Here is a 13,294-nt window from a genome sequence, read left to right as displayed (position 1 = left end):
AACGTCCTTACCCCTACTTATTACAGCTTGACAAAGGCAACACACGGCTAGACACCTGTTGTCCGCATTTGTGTTAAAATAATTCCACACCGAAGAGGTGATTTTTTTTGTAATTTGACCAGGCATGTCAATGGCCATATTCGTCCCACGGACAACAGGTGTCTCCCGGGTGCCTGACTTAAACAAACCACCTCACCATCAGAATCCTCCTTGTCAATTTCCTCCTCAGCGCCAGCAACACCCATATCCTCATCCTGGTGTACTTCAACAGTGACATCTTCAATTTGACTATCAGGAACTGGACTGCGGGTGCTCCTTCCAGCACTTGCAGGGGGCGTACAAATGGTGGAAGGCGCCACCTCTTCCCGTCCAGTGTTGGGAAGGTCAGGCATCGCACCCGACACAATTGGACTCTCCTTGGGGATTTGTGATTTAGAAGAACGCACAGTTCTTTGCTATGCTTTTGCCAGCTTAAGTCTTTTCATTTTTCTAGCGAGAGGATGAGTGCTTCCATCTTCATGTGAAGCTGAACCACTAGCCATGAACATAGGAGAGGGCCTCAGCCGTTCCTTGCCACTCCGTGTCGTAAATGGCATATTGGCAAGTTTACGCTTCTCCTCAGACACTTTTAATTTTGATTTTTGGGTCATTTTACTGAACTTTTGTGTTTTGGATTTTACATGCTCTCTACTATGACATTGGGCATCGGCCTTGGCAGATGACGTTGATGGCATTTCATCGTCTCGGCCATGACTAGTGGCAGCAGCTTCAGCACGAGGTGGAAGTAGATCTTGATCTTTCCATATTTTACCTTCCACATTTTTGTTCTCCATTTTTTAATGTGTGGAATTATATGCCAGTATCAATAGCAATGTTCTACTACTATATATACTGCGCACAACTGAAATGCACCACAGGTATGGATGGATAGTATACTTGACAACACAGAGGTAGGTAGAGCAGTGGCCTACTGTACCGTACTGCTATATATTATATACTGGTGGTCAGCAAACTGTGCAAAACTGAAATGCACCACAGGTATGGATGGATAGTATACTTGACAACACAGAGGTAGGTAGAGCAGTGGCCTACTGTACCGTACTGCTATATATTATATACTGGTGGTCAGCAAACTGTGCAAAACTGAAATGCACCACAGGTATGGATGGATAGTATACTTGACGACACAGAGGTAGGAAGAGCAGTGGCCTTCTGTACCGTACTCCTATATATTATATACTGGTGGTCAGCAAAATTATGCACTGTACTCCTACTATATACTACAATGCAGCACAGATATGGAGCGTTTTTCAGGCGGAGAACGTATAATACTGGTGGTCATTGGTCAGCAAAACTCTGCACTGTACTCCTCCTATATAATACTGCTGGTCCCCAGTCCCCACAATAAAGCAGTGTGAGCACAGATATATGCAGCACACTGCACAGATATGGAGCGTTTTTCAGGCAGAGAACGTATAATACTGGTGGTCACTGGTCAGCAAAACTCTGCACTGTACTCCTCCTATATAATACTGCTGGTCCCCAGTCCCCACCATAAAGCAGTGTGAGCACAGATATATGCAGCACACTGAGCACAGATATGGAGCATTTTAGCAGGCAGAGAACGTATAATACTGGTGGTCACTGGTCAGCAAAACTCTGCACTGTACTCCTCCTATATAATACTGCTGGTCCCCCATCCCCACAATAAAGCAGTGTGAGCACAGATATATGCAGCACACTGAGCACAGATATGGAGCGTTTTTCAGGCAGAGAACGTATAATACTGGTGGTCACTGGTCAGCAAAACTCTGCACTGTACTCCTCCTATATAATACTGCTGGTCCCCAGTCCCCACAATAAAGCAGTGTGAGCACAGATATATGCAGCACACTGAGCACAGATATGGAGCGTTTTTCAGGCAGACAACGTATACTGGTGGTCACTGGTCAGCAAAACTCTGCACTGTACTCCTCCTATATAATACTGCTGGTCCCCAGTCCCCACAATAAAGCAGTGTGAGCACAGATATATGCAGCACACTGAGCACAGATATGGAGCGTTTTTCAGGCAGACAACGTATAATACTAGTGGTCACTGGTCAGCAAAACTCTGCACTGTACTCCTCCTATAATACTGCTGGTCCCCAGAATAAAGATATTTGCACTGCAGCCCCCTGAAACAAAGTGAGAGGAGGCCAGCCACGTCCTCTCACTATCATTTCCAATGCACGAGTGAAAAATGGCGGCGACGCGCGGCTCCTTATATAGAATCCGAATCTCGCGAGAATCCGACAGCGGGATGATGACGTCCGGGCGCGCTCGGGTTAACCGAGCAAGGCGGGAGGATCCGAGTCTGCCTCGGACCCGTGTAAAAAGGGTGAAGTTCGGGGGGGGGGGGGGGGGGTTCGGATTCCAAGGAACCGAACCCGCTCATCACTAGTTATTACCCACAATGCCTACACCAATCATGCATTATTGTTTCTGCGTGCTGCTTTTTTTTTTTTTTTTTTTAATTGTCTGTGTGGTTTATCTTTTGATGTATTACTTAAATCTTCTGTATTATGTGCACTGTTTAAGTTCTAGTTGGCGCCGCGGATGGCTGTCTCGGTGCTGCTCTGCCAAGCAGCCTTCGTTTTTAGTCTTGCATGTATAATATGTCTAATGTGTCGACTCTATTGTACAGTTGCAATGTGCAGTATCAACTCATACGTGTAATGTTTGTAATGTATGCTACGTTTCTCTGACGTCCTAGTGGATGCTGGGTACTCCGTAAGGACCATGGGGTATAGACGGGCTCCGCAGGAAACTGGGCACTCTTAAAAGAAAGATTAGGTACTATATCTGGTGTGCACTGGCTCCTCCCTCTATGCCCCTCCTCCAGACCTCAGTTAGTATCTGTGCCCGGCCAGAGCTGGATGCACCCTAGGGGCTCTCCTGAGCTTCCTAGAAAAGAAAGTATTTGTTAGGTTTTTTATTTTCAGTGAGATCTGCTGGCAACAGACTCACTGCTACGTGGGACTGAGGGGAGAGAAGCGAACCTACCTGCTTGCAGCTAGCTTGAGCTTCTAAGGCTACTGGCAGAGTCGGCCTTAGGTATAGGCAAACTGGGCAAATGCCTAGGGCATTTGGTATGCTTAGGGGCACCAGCAGCTTCTGCTGATTAAAATGATATGCGGCATGCCTATATTCTGTGTGTGACTGCGGCTGTATCTGCATAAGAAATGCTACGTTGCAGTGTATTGCTGGAAATCACTGTAATGTAGCATTTCGTATGCAGATACAGCCACAGTCGTACACAGTATATAGGCATGCTGCATATAATTTTAATCAGCAGAAGCTGCTTGTGCATCCTAGCCACAAAGTAATGCAAATAAGATGCATTTTCATAAACAAAAGGCGCCCGACGTTAGCAGAGCTGCCAGCTGACTCATGCCAGGCATCTCCTTCAGAACTAGCGGCGGTGCTAGGGGGCACCAGCCAAAATCTTGCCTAGTACATCATATTGGTTAGGGCCGGCTCTGGCTACTGGACACCATTAGCTCCAGAGGGATCGAACACAGGTCCAGTCCTCTGTCGTCCGGTCCCGGAGCCGCGCCGCCGTCCCCCTTGCAGAGCCAGAAGAACGAAGAGAAGTTGAAAATCGGCGGCTGAAGACTCCAGTCTTCATTAAGGTAGCGCACAGCACTGCAGCTGTGCGCCATTGCTCCCTTAGCACACCACACACTCCGGTCACTGATGGGTGCAGGGCGCTGGGGGGGGGGGCGCCCTGGGCAGCAATTAGATTACCTTACTTGGCGAAAAGCACATAATACAGTCTTATAAACTGTATATGTGCATTAACCCCCGCCATTAAAGTACATAAAAGGACAGAAGCCCGCCGCTGAGGGGGCCGGGCCTTCTTCCTCAGCACACCGGCGCCATTTTCTCTTCACAGCTCAGCGTGTGTCGACATGTCTGATGTAAAAGGCTCCTCTAAGGAGGTGATAGAGCGGATAAGTGTGTGGGAGGGTGTCTCCGTCAACAACGCCGACACCTGTTTGGATATGTGTAAGTGCTGAGGTAAAATTATTCCACAAAAGGTTAGGGAACAGAAAGGAAATCTTCCCTGGTCTGTCCCTATGTCACAGAGTCTTTCAGAGTCTCTCTATGTTCACTATCCAAAATAACAAAGTATCGACACAGAGTTTAACTCCACTGTCAACTACGATAATGCAAAGTTACAGCCAAGAGGGCTAAAAGATATTCAATATATGATTATTGGAATAAAAGATGATTTGCATATCACTGATGACTCATCTGTCCCTGACACGAGAGTACACATGTTAAGGGGAAGAATGCTGAGGTAAATTTCCCTCCTCTCATGAGGAAAAAGAGCGGGAATCTCCAGACAAGAGACGGCAGCTTCCCACAAGAGAATTCTCAGGCTGTATCCTTTCCCCACTAGGGCCAGGATGTGTTGAGAATCTTCCCCTTGGGTGTCCTGTTTGCACTAGCTATTCTCAGGGATCCTGCAGATAGTGTGCACATTCTAGTATACTACCCAGACCGGCGATTGTGTCGGCATGGGTTTATAGCGCTGTGGCAGCGTGGACAGGTACCTTATCAGCAGAGATTGAGACCCTAGTATGCATATAAATATTTTAAGATGCTGTCTTAAGTGATAGATATATAACTATAAAGCATGCCCAAAGGGACATGAGTATACTGGGTCCTAGAGACAAAAGCTATGTCGATGTCTGCTTGACGTGTCCTGTAGAATATACATTGGACAGATGATGCCGACTTAAGAGGCATATGGAAGGCTGAGGATTGTGTGGAGAAAGGTTCTCGGGCCTAGTCTCCACAGCTGTAGCTGGTAATTCTGATATTTTGCCTTATATTCCTGCACAGCCTAGGAAAGCACGACATTATTAAATGCAGCTTTTCGAATAAAGAAACAAGAAAGTCTGAGGTGCGTCCTTTCTTGTCAGAGCCGGGGGCAGAGGAAAGAAGCTGTACAACACAGCTAGTCCCCAGGAACAGAAGTCCTCCCCGGCCTCTACAAAAATCCGCCGCATGTCGCTGGGGCTCCACAGGCGGAGCTAGGCCCGGTGGGGACACGCCTTCGTAAGTTCAGCCACAAGTGGGTTCACTCCCTGTTAGATCCCTGGGCAATAGAAATTGTATCGCAGGGATACAGGCTGGACTGTGAGAAGATGCCCCCTCACCGAGGACCCGGCGGGCTTCCCCCCAAGAGAGGGAGCCAGTGTTAACTGCAATTCGTAAATTGTATCTTCAACAGGTGGTGGTCAAGGGTCCCCTCCTTCAAAAAGAGGGTGTTATTATTCGACCATGTTATAATCCCGAAACCAGACGGTTCGGTTAGACCCATATTGAATTAAAATCCCTGAACATATACCTGAAAAGGTTCAGGTTCAAGATGGAATCGCTAAGAGCGGTCATTGCAAGCCTGAAATGAATCGGGACATAAGGGATGCATACCTTCGTGTCCCCATTTATCCACCTCATCAGGCGTACCTCAGAATTGCGGTACGGGATTGTCATTACCAATTTCACCAAGGTAATGACGGATATGGGATGATCTCCTCATAAAAGCGAGATCAAGAGAGCAGTTGCTGGACAGCGTATCACCTTCTCTGGAAGTGAAACGGCAACACGACTGGATTCTATATATTCCGAAGTCGCAGTTGGTTCCTACAGCTCATCTGCCTCGCCTAGGCATGATCCTAGACACAGACCAGAAGAGGGTTTATCTCCCGATAGAGAGCTCAGGAGCTCATGACACTGGTCAGGAATCTATTGAAAACCAAAACAGGTGTCAGTGCTTCACTGCATTCGAGTCCTGGGAAGGATGATGGCATCATACTAGGCCATCCCCTTCAGCTGGTTCCATGCAAGGACAATGGAACTTACTGGACAAGTGGTCCGGATCACATCTTCAGATGCATCGGTTAATCACCCTATCCCCCAGGGCCAGGGTGTCTCTACTGTGGTGGCTGCGGAGTGCTCACCTTCTCGAGGGCTGCAGATTCGGCATTCAGGACTGGGTCCTGGTGACCACGGATGCAAGCCTCCGAGGGTGGGGGGCAGTTACACAGGGAAGAAAATTCCAAGGTTTGTGGTCAAGCCAACAGACTTGCCTTCACATCAATATCCTGGAACTAAGGGCCATATACAACGCCCTAAGTCAAGCGGAGTTCCTGCTTCGCGACTAACCGGTTCTGATCCAGTCAGACCACAGGGGCTCATGTAAACCGCCAGGGCGGCACAAGGAGCAGGGTGGCGAGGGTAGAAGCCACCAGAATTCTTCGCTGGGCGGAGAATCAAGTAAGCGCACTGTCAGCAGTGTTCATTCCGGGAGTGGACACGACCTCCACCCGGGAAAGTGGTAAATTCATCAGGAAGTCTTCACGCAGTTTTGCAAATTGATGGAAACTGCCTCAGGTGGACTACATGGCGTCCCACCTCAATAAAAAGATAAAAAAGGTTTTACGCTGGGTCAAGGGACTCTCAGGCGATAGCTGTGGTCGCACTAGTAACACCTTGGGTGTTCCAGTCGGTCTATATATTCCCTCCTCTTCCTCTCAGACCCAAGGGCTGAGAATTGTAATAAACGGAGGAGTGTGAACAATGGCCCTCATTCCGAGTTGTTCGCTCGTTCTTTTTCATCGCATCGCAGTGAAAATCCGCTTAGTACGCATGCGCAAAGTTCGCACTGCGACTGCGCCAAGTAACTTTACTATGAAGAAAGTATTTTTACTCACGGCTTTTTCTTCGCTCCGGCGATCGTAATGTGATTGACAGGAAATGGGTGTTACTGGGCGGAAACACGGCGTTTCAGGGGCGTGTGGCTGAAAACGCTACCGTTTCCGGAAAAAACGCAGGAGTGGCCGGAGAAACGGTGGGAGTGCCTGGGCGAACGCTGGGTGTGTTTGTGACGTCAACCAGGAACGACAAGCACTGAAATGATCGCACAGGCAGAGTAAGTCTGGAGCTACTCTGAAACTGCTAAGTAGTTAGTAATCGCAATATTGCGAATACATCGGTCGCAATTTTAAGAAGCTAAGATTCACTCCCAGTAGGCGGCGGCTTAGCGTGTGTAACTCTGCTAAATTCGCCTTGCGACCGATCAACTCGGAATGAGGGCCAATATTCTTTGCTCCGGATTGGCCAAGACAGGACATGTTGCAACAGGGACCCTGTCTGATCCAAGACTTACCGCGGCTGCGTTGGACGGCATGGCGGCTGAACTCCGGATCCTAGCGGAAAAGGGCATTCCGGATGCAGTTATTCTTACGCTGATAAAGGCTAGGAAAGACGTGACAGCAAGACTTTTTCACTGTATATGGCGAAAATAGGTTGCTTGGTATGTGGCCGGGAAGGCCCTACAGAGGAATTCCAGGGAGGTCGATTCCTGCACTTCCTACAGTCAGGAGTGATTATGGGCCTAAAATTAGGATCCATAAAGGCCAAGATTTCGGCCCTATCCCTTTTTCTCTCAAAAAGAACTGGCTTCACTGCCTGAAGTTCGGACGTTGTTACAGGGGTGCTGCATATTCAGCCCCTTTTGTGCCTCCAGTGGCACCTTGGGATCTTAACGTGTGTTGGATTCCTAAAATCCCACTGGTTTGAGCCACTTAAGACCATGGAGCTAAAATATCTCACGTGGAAAGTGGTCATGCTTTTGGCCTTAGCTTGGACTAGGGGTGTGTCAGAATTGGCGGCTTTGTCATGTAAAAGCCCATATCTGATCTTCCATATGGAAAGGGCAGAATGGAGGACTCGTCCCCAAATTCTCCCTAAGGTGGTATCATCGTTTCATTTGAACCAACCTATTGTGGTGCCTGCGGCTACTAGGGACTTGGAGGATTCCAAGCTGCTGGACTTTATGTTTCCAGGACGGCTAGAGTCAGAAAAACTGACTCGCTATTTATCCTGCATGCACCCAACAAGCTGGGTGCTCCTGCTTCAAAGCAGACTATTGCTCGCTGGATCTGTAGCACGATTCAGCTTGCACATTCTGCGGCTGGACTGCCGCATCCTAAATCAGAAAAGCCCATTCCACGAGGAAGGTGGGCTCTTCTTGGGCGGCTGCCCGAGGGGTCTCGGCTTTACAACTTTGCCGAGCTGCTACTTGGTCGGGTTCAAACACTTTTGCAAAATTCTACAAGTTTGATACCCTGGCTGAGGAGGACCTTGAGTTTGCTCATTTGGTGCTGCAGAGTCATCCGCACTCTCCCGCCCGTTTGGGAGCTTTGGTATAATCCCCATGGTCCTTACGGAGTACCCAGCATCCACTAGGACGTCAGAGAAAATAAGAATTTACTCACCGGTAATTCTATTTCTCATAGTCCGTAGTGGATGCTGGGAGCCCGTCCCAAGTGCGGACTCTCTGCAATACATGTATATAGTTATTGCTTAACTAAAGGGTTATTGTATGAGCCATCTGTTGAGAGAGGCTCAGTTATTGTTCATACTGTTAACTGGGTATAGTTATCACGAGTTGTACGGTGTGATTGGTGTGGCTGGTATGAGTCTTACGCTGGATTCCAAATCCTTTCCTAGTAATGTCAGCTCTTCCGGGCACAGTTTCCCTAACTGAGGTCTGGAGGAGGGGCATAGAGGGAGGAGCCCTCTTTCTTTTAAGAGTGCCCAGTCTCCTGCGGAGCCCGTCTATACCCCATGGTCCTTACGGAGTACCCAGCATCCACTACGGACTACGAGAAATAGAATTACCGGTGAGTAAATTCTTATTTTTTCCCCCTTCTTATGCTATGTATTCCCCCTTCATGTTTCTGCTTGGCAATGCATTGTACCATAAAGAATTCCTAGTGTACGTGAGTACACCTGGTCAATAAAGCTGATTCTGATTCTGATTCTGACACGGCACGTCAAAAAGGGCAATGTGCCACAACTTGACCAATAATGTATGAGGACACATCTGTATACAATCTAACATCTTATAACAAAAGCTGCAAAAAAGAAAAATTTTATAAAAAGATACCTAAAGGATAAAAATGGGGCATGTTTTACATGTTAAAAGTGATGTAAAATTGAGATAAAAATCAGATTATTTTACAAATAGGAACCAATACAGCAATAAAACAATACTGGTAATTCAAAAACAAAAGTAAGAGAGCCCTGCTCATAATGTATGAAGTGAAAATTAGTGTTTAATATGTAATGAGACTTAAGGGCCCTATACATTTAACGATCCGCCGCCGAGCTGCCAGATGCCGGACACGGGCGACCCGGAGGTGGGGGAGCAGTGACGGGGGGATAAAAGTTTCTTCACTCACCCGTCACCCGGCTCCATAGAAGTGCAGGCAAATATGGACGAGATCGTCCATATTGGCCTGCATGCACAGCCGACGGGGGACCAGTGATGAACGAGTGCGGGGCCGCGCATCGTTCGTCACTGGTGCCTTCACACTCAAAGATATGAACGAGATCGTTCATATCTTTGTCTATCATCGCCCAGTGTGTAGGGCCTGTTAGTACTGATAATTATATATTGGTCAAGCAAAACTGCATTGGGAAAGGAAAAAGTGCTTAGGATCCAGTCACAAAGCAATGTTGGTGCAGGGGTCAGAGAGGTGATTTACTGTAGAAAGAGCAAATTAAATGTGTGTTACCTGCGCAATGGGGAGGTAACTGGGTATAATAAAGAAGTTAAGAAGATTGTTCAGGAATGTATTGTATGCCCAAAGAGGTGACTTTTCAGGAAAAGCTAGTAGAAGATCTTGTTGTACAAGTCCTGCAATATGGAATAGGAGCACGTAATGGGAGTGTGGAAGAGAGACTGAGACGTAGATATGTATGCAGTGCAGTCTTTGTAGAGCTACTAGTATTCACAAAGAACTTTATGCATGATATGCTATAAATATATCTCCATTTTTTTTTACGTCCTAGAGGATGCTGGGGACTCCAAAAGGACCATGGGGTATAGACGGGATCCGCAGGAGACATGGGCACACTATAAGACTTTGAATGGGTGTGAACTGGCTCCTCCCTCTATGCCCCTCCTCCAGACCTCAGTTAGATTCTGTGCCCAGAGAGACTGGACACACACTAGGGGAGCTCTCCTGAGTTTCTCTGAAAAGACTTTATGTTAGGTTTTTTATTTTCAGGGAGACCTGCTGGCTACAGGCTCTCTGCTTCATGGGAGTGAGGGGAGAGAAGCAGACCTATTTCTTCTGAGTTCAAAGGCTCTGCTTCTTAGGCTACTAGACACCATTAGCTCCAGAGGGTTCGATCACTTGGTGCGCCTAGCTGCTTGTTCCCGGAGCCGCGCCGTCAACCCCCTCACAGAAGCCAGAAGAAAGAAGCCGGGTGAGTATAAAGAAGTACAGAAGACTTCAGTGACGGCAGAAGACTTCAGTAACGAGGTACCGCGCATGCTCCCACACATACTTCAGACGGCACTTGCAGGGTGCAGGGGGGGGCGCCCTGGGCAGCATGTTACTGAGATTAAAACCGGCACAAATAGATATATTATAAGTGCCTAGGCACTAAATATAGCCCCCGCCAGTATAAAGATTGGAATTTGAGCGGGACTACAGCGCGCCCGGAGGGGGCGTGGCTTAGCCCTCACAGCATACCAGCACCATTTTCTCTTCACAGACTGCAGAGACGCTGGCCCGGACCTCCACTCTCCTGATCAAGCAACAGGGAGCAACACGGGGGGGGGCACAGTAATTTGGTGCTATTAACACCTTTTGAGAACAACGCAGACATCTCATATTTTATCTCAGTACTGAAATAGGCGCTGGGGTGTGAGCTGGTAAACTCCCTCTGTGTTTCTCTAACAGGCTTCCCTGTGGGTCTGTCCCCTATAGCGTGTGTGTGTGTGTGTGTGTGTGTGTGTGTGTGTGTGTGTGTGTGTGTCAGTACGTGAGTGTCAACATGTCTGAGGCTGAGTGCTCCTCCCCGGAGGAAGTTGCTGGGGGCGCAGATAAAGAGTTGGGAGTGACTCTGTCGGCACCGCCAACTGCTGATAGGGTGAATATGTTGAGTACATTGAATGCAAATGTGGCGTTATTGACTAAAAGACTGGATAAGTCTGGTTCTCAGACACAAACGTGGAGAAAATCCATGGAGGACGCCTTGTCTCAGGTATAGGCCCCCTCAGGGTCACAAAAGCGTTCACTTACCCAAATAGCGGATACGGATACCGACACGCACTCTGATTCCAGTGTCGACTATAGTGAGGCCAGTTTATATCCAAAATTGGTTAAAAGTATTCAGTACATGATTGTGGCAATTAAAGATGTTTTACATATTTCTGAAGTACCCGCTGTTCCAGATACAAGGGTTTGTGAACTGAACGCTCTTTGTGAAAAAGCTTGTGAATCTCCCGATAAAAGGTGGCAGATTCCCAAGAGAATTCTAATGGCTTATCCTTTCCCCTCTGACGACAGGGAAAAGTGGGAGTCATCTCCCAATGTGGACAAGGCTCTATCACGACTGTCCAAGAAGGTGGCGCTTCCGTCTCCCGACACTGCTGCCCTCAAGGACCCTGCAGATCGTAAGCAGGAAACAACCTTGAAGTCCATTTATGCCACTACGGGTGCACTGCTCAGACCTGCCGTGGCATCGGCATGGGTGAGTAGTGCTATTGGTAAGTGGGCTGATAATTTGGCATCTGACATGGATACCCTGGATAGGGATAACATTCTTTTGACTCTCGGTTATATCAGGGACGCTGCAGCTTACCTAAAGGATGTGGCGAGGGATAATAGGATTTTGGTACTTACCAGGTAAATCCTTTTCTTTGAATCCATAGGGGGCACTAGAGTACTCTTGGGATATGGACGGCTTCCGCAGGAACAGGGCACTGAATATTTAAATTTAGAACTCTCCACCCCTCCATATCCCAGAGTACCGAACAGGAGCTATAGAGAGGTTGACAATGGAGAATTACATATAACATAACGGACAACAATAAAGTTGACACATAACGTTACTGACAACTAAACAGTTGACACCATAACCGATAGAACTTGAAACTTTAAACCAGTCGGTGAGAATGTGTTACCATAAGATCCCCTGAACTTACCACAAACCAGGTAAAACTGCTCTGGGTGGGCGTCCAGTGCCCCCTATGGATTCAAAGAAAAGGATTTACCTGGTAAGTTCCAAAATCCTATTTTCTTTTTCATCCACTAGGGGTCACTGGAGTACTCTTGGGACGTACCAATGCTTCCCCCATGGGCGGGAGAGCTGTTTGGCATCTGTAACACTAGGCGGCCAAAGCTAGATGCTGATGCCGCAAACGTATCAAACTTGTAAAAGCGCACAAACGTGTGCACTGATGACCATGTAGCCGCACGGCAAAGCTGCGTCGTAGAAGCCCCACGACCAGCTGCCCATGAAGTTCCCACAGAACGTGTGTGTCACAACTGAGGGCCTGAGCTGACGGAAGGCAGCCTCAGTTGTAGGGGCTGAGATGTACCGGAACCTGGGAGATTGTATCAGACCCCTGGACATGTAAGTAACATGAAGAGAAACCGCCCGAAGGCGTGACCACGACAACTTGAGTAAAAGTCAATGATATTTATTTATGTAAAACTCCATGCATCACAGTAGCAGTAAAAAGAAACATAAAAATCAGCAGAGAAATAATAATACAGTTCCTGGGTACTACAGGGTGGCAGGGGCCACAGAGCTCTGGTGGTATGAGACAGTTCTTATTATCTGCAAGTTGGAAAGTCCTTACCAGGCTCAACTGTAGCAATGAGGAAAGCCCAGGGTCGTACCAGCTGGTGTTCCAGGGAAAGCTGGACTGCTGTAGATAAAATGCTGCTGTGGGTACTGGTTAGAACCAGACAGGTGTTGGCACGGAGTGGATACTGGCTGGAACCAGTTAAATAATAGATAAAGCTTGAGAGCGATGCAATATAGATGAAATGTAGAATTTGAGAGCGGAGAAATAATAATACCGGTGGAGAGTGGTAAACTGCAGAAAGGACACCGGCCCTTTAAGAGAAGCTGTACACTGCTGGAAGCTGAGCTGGAAGCAGGTGATGTTGTAGCTGGAAACAGGTGAGTCCAGAATGGATCGGAGAGTCAGGCTACACCGCAGATGGAATGCTGGTGCGGGTCTCTATAGCAGAAGTCTGGAGACAGGAGCTGGAACCTGGAAGACATTCACAGGAGAGAGACAAACTGGAACTAGGTTTGACAACCAAAGCACTGACGCCTTCCTTGCTCAGGCACAACCTATTTATACCTGCAGCAAGGAAGGCATTGGCTAGGCAATTATGCAAATTAATAATACAGACAGCAGATTG

Source organism: Pseudophryne corroboree, chromosome 1, assembly GCF_028390025.1.
Source record: "Pseudophryne corroboree isolate aPseCor3 chromosome 1, aPseCor3.hap2, whole genome shotgun sequence".
Classification (NCBI taxonomy): Eukaryota; Metazoa; Chordata; class Amphibia; order Anura; family Myobatrachidae; genus Pseudophryne; species Pseudophryne corroboree.
This window is presented reverse-complemented; position numbering follows the sequence as displayed.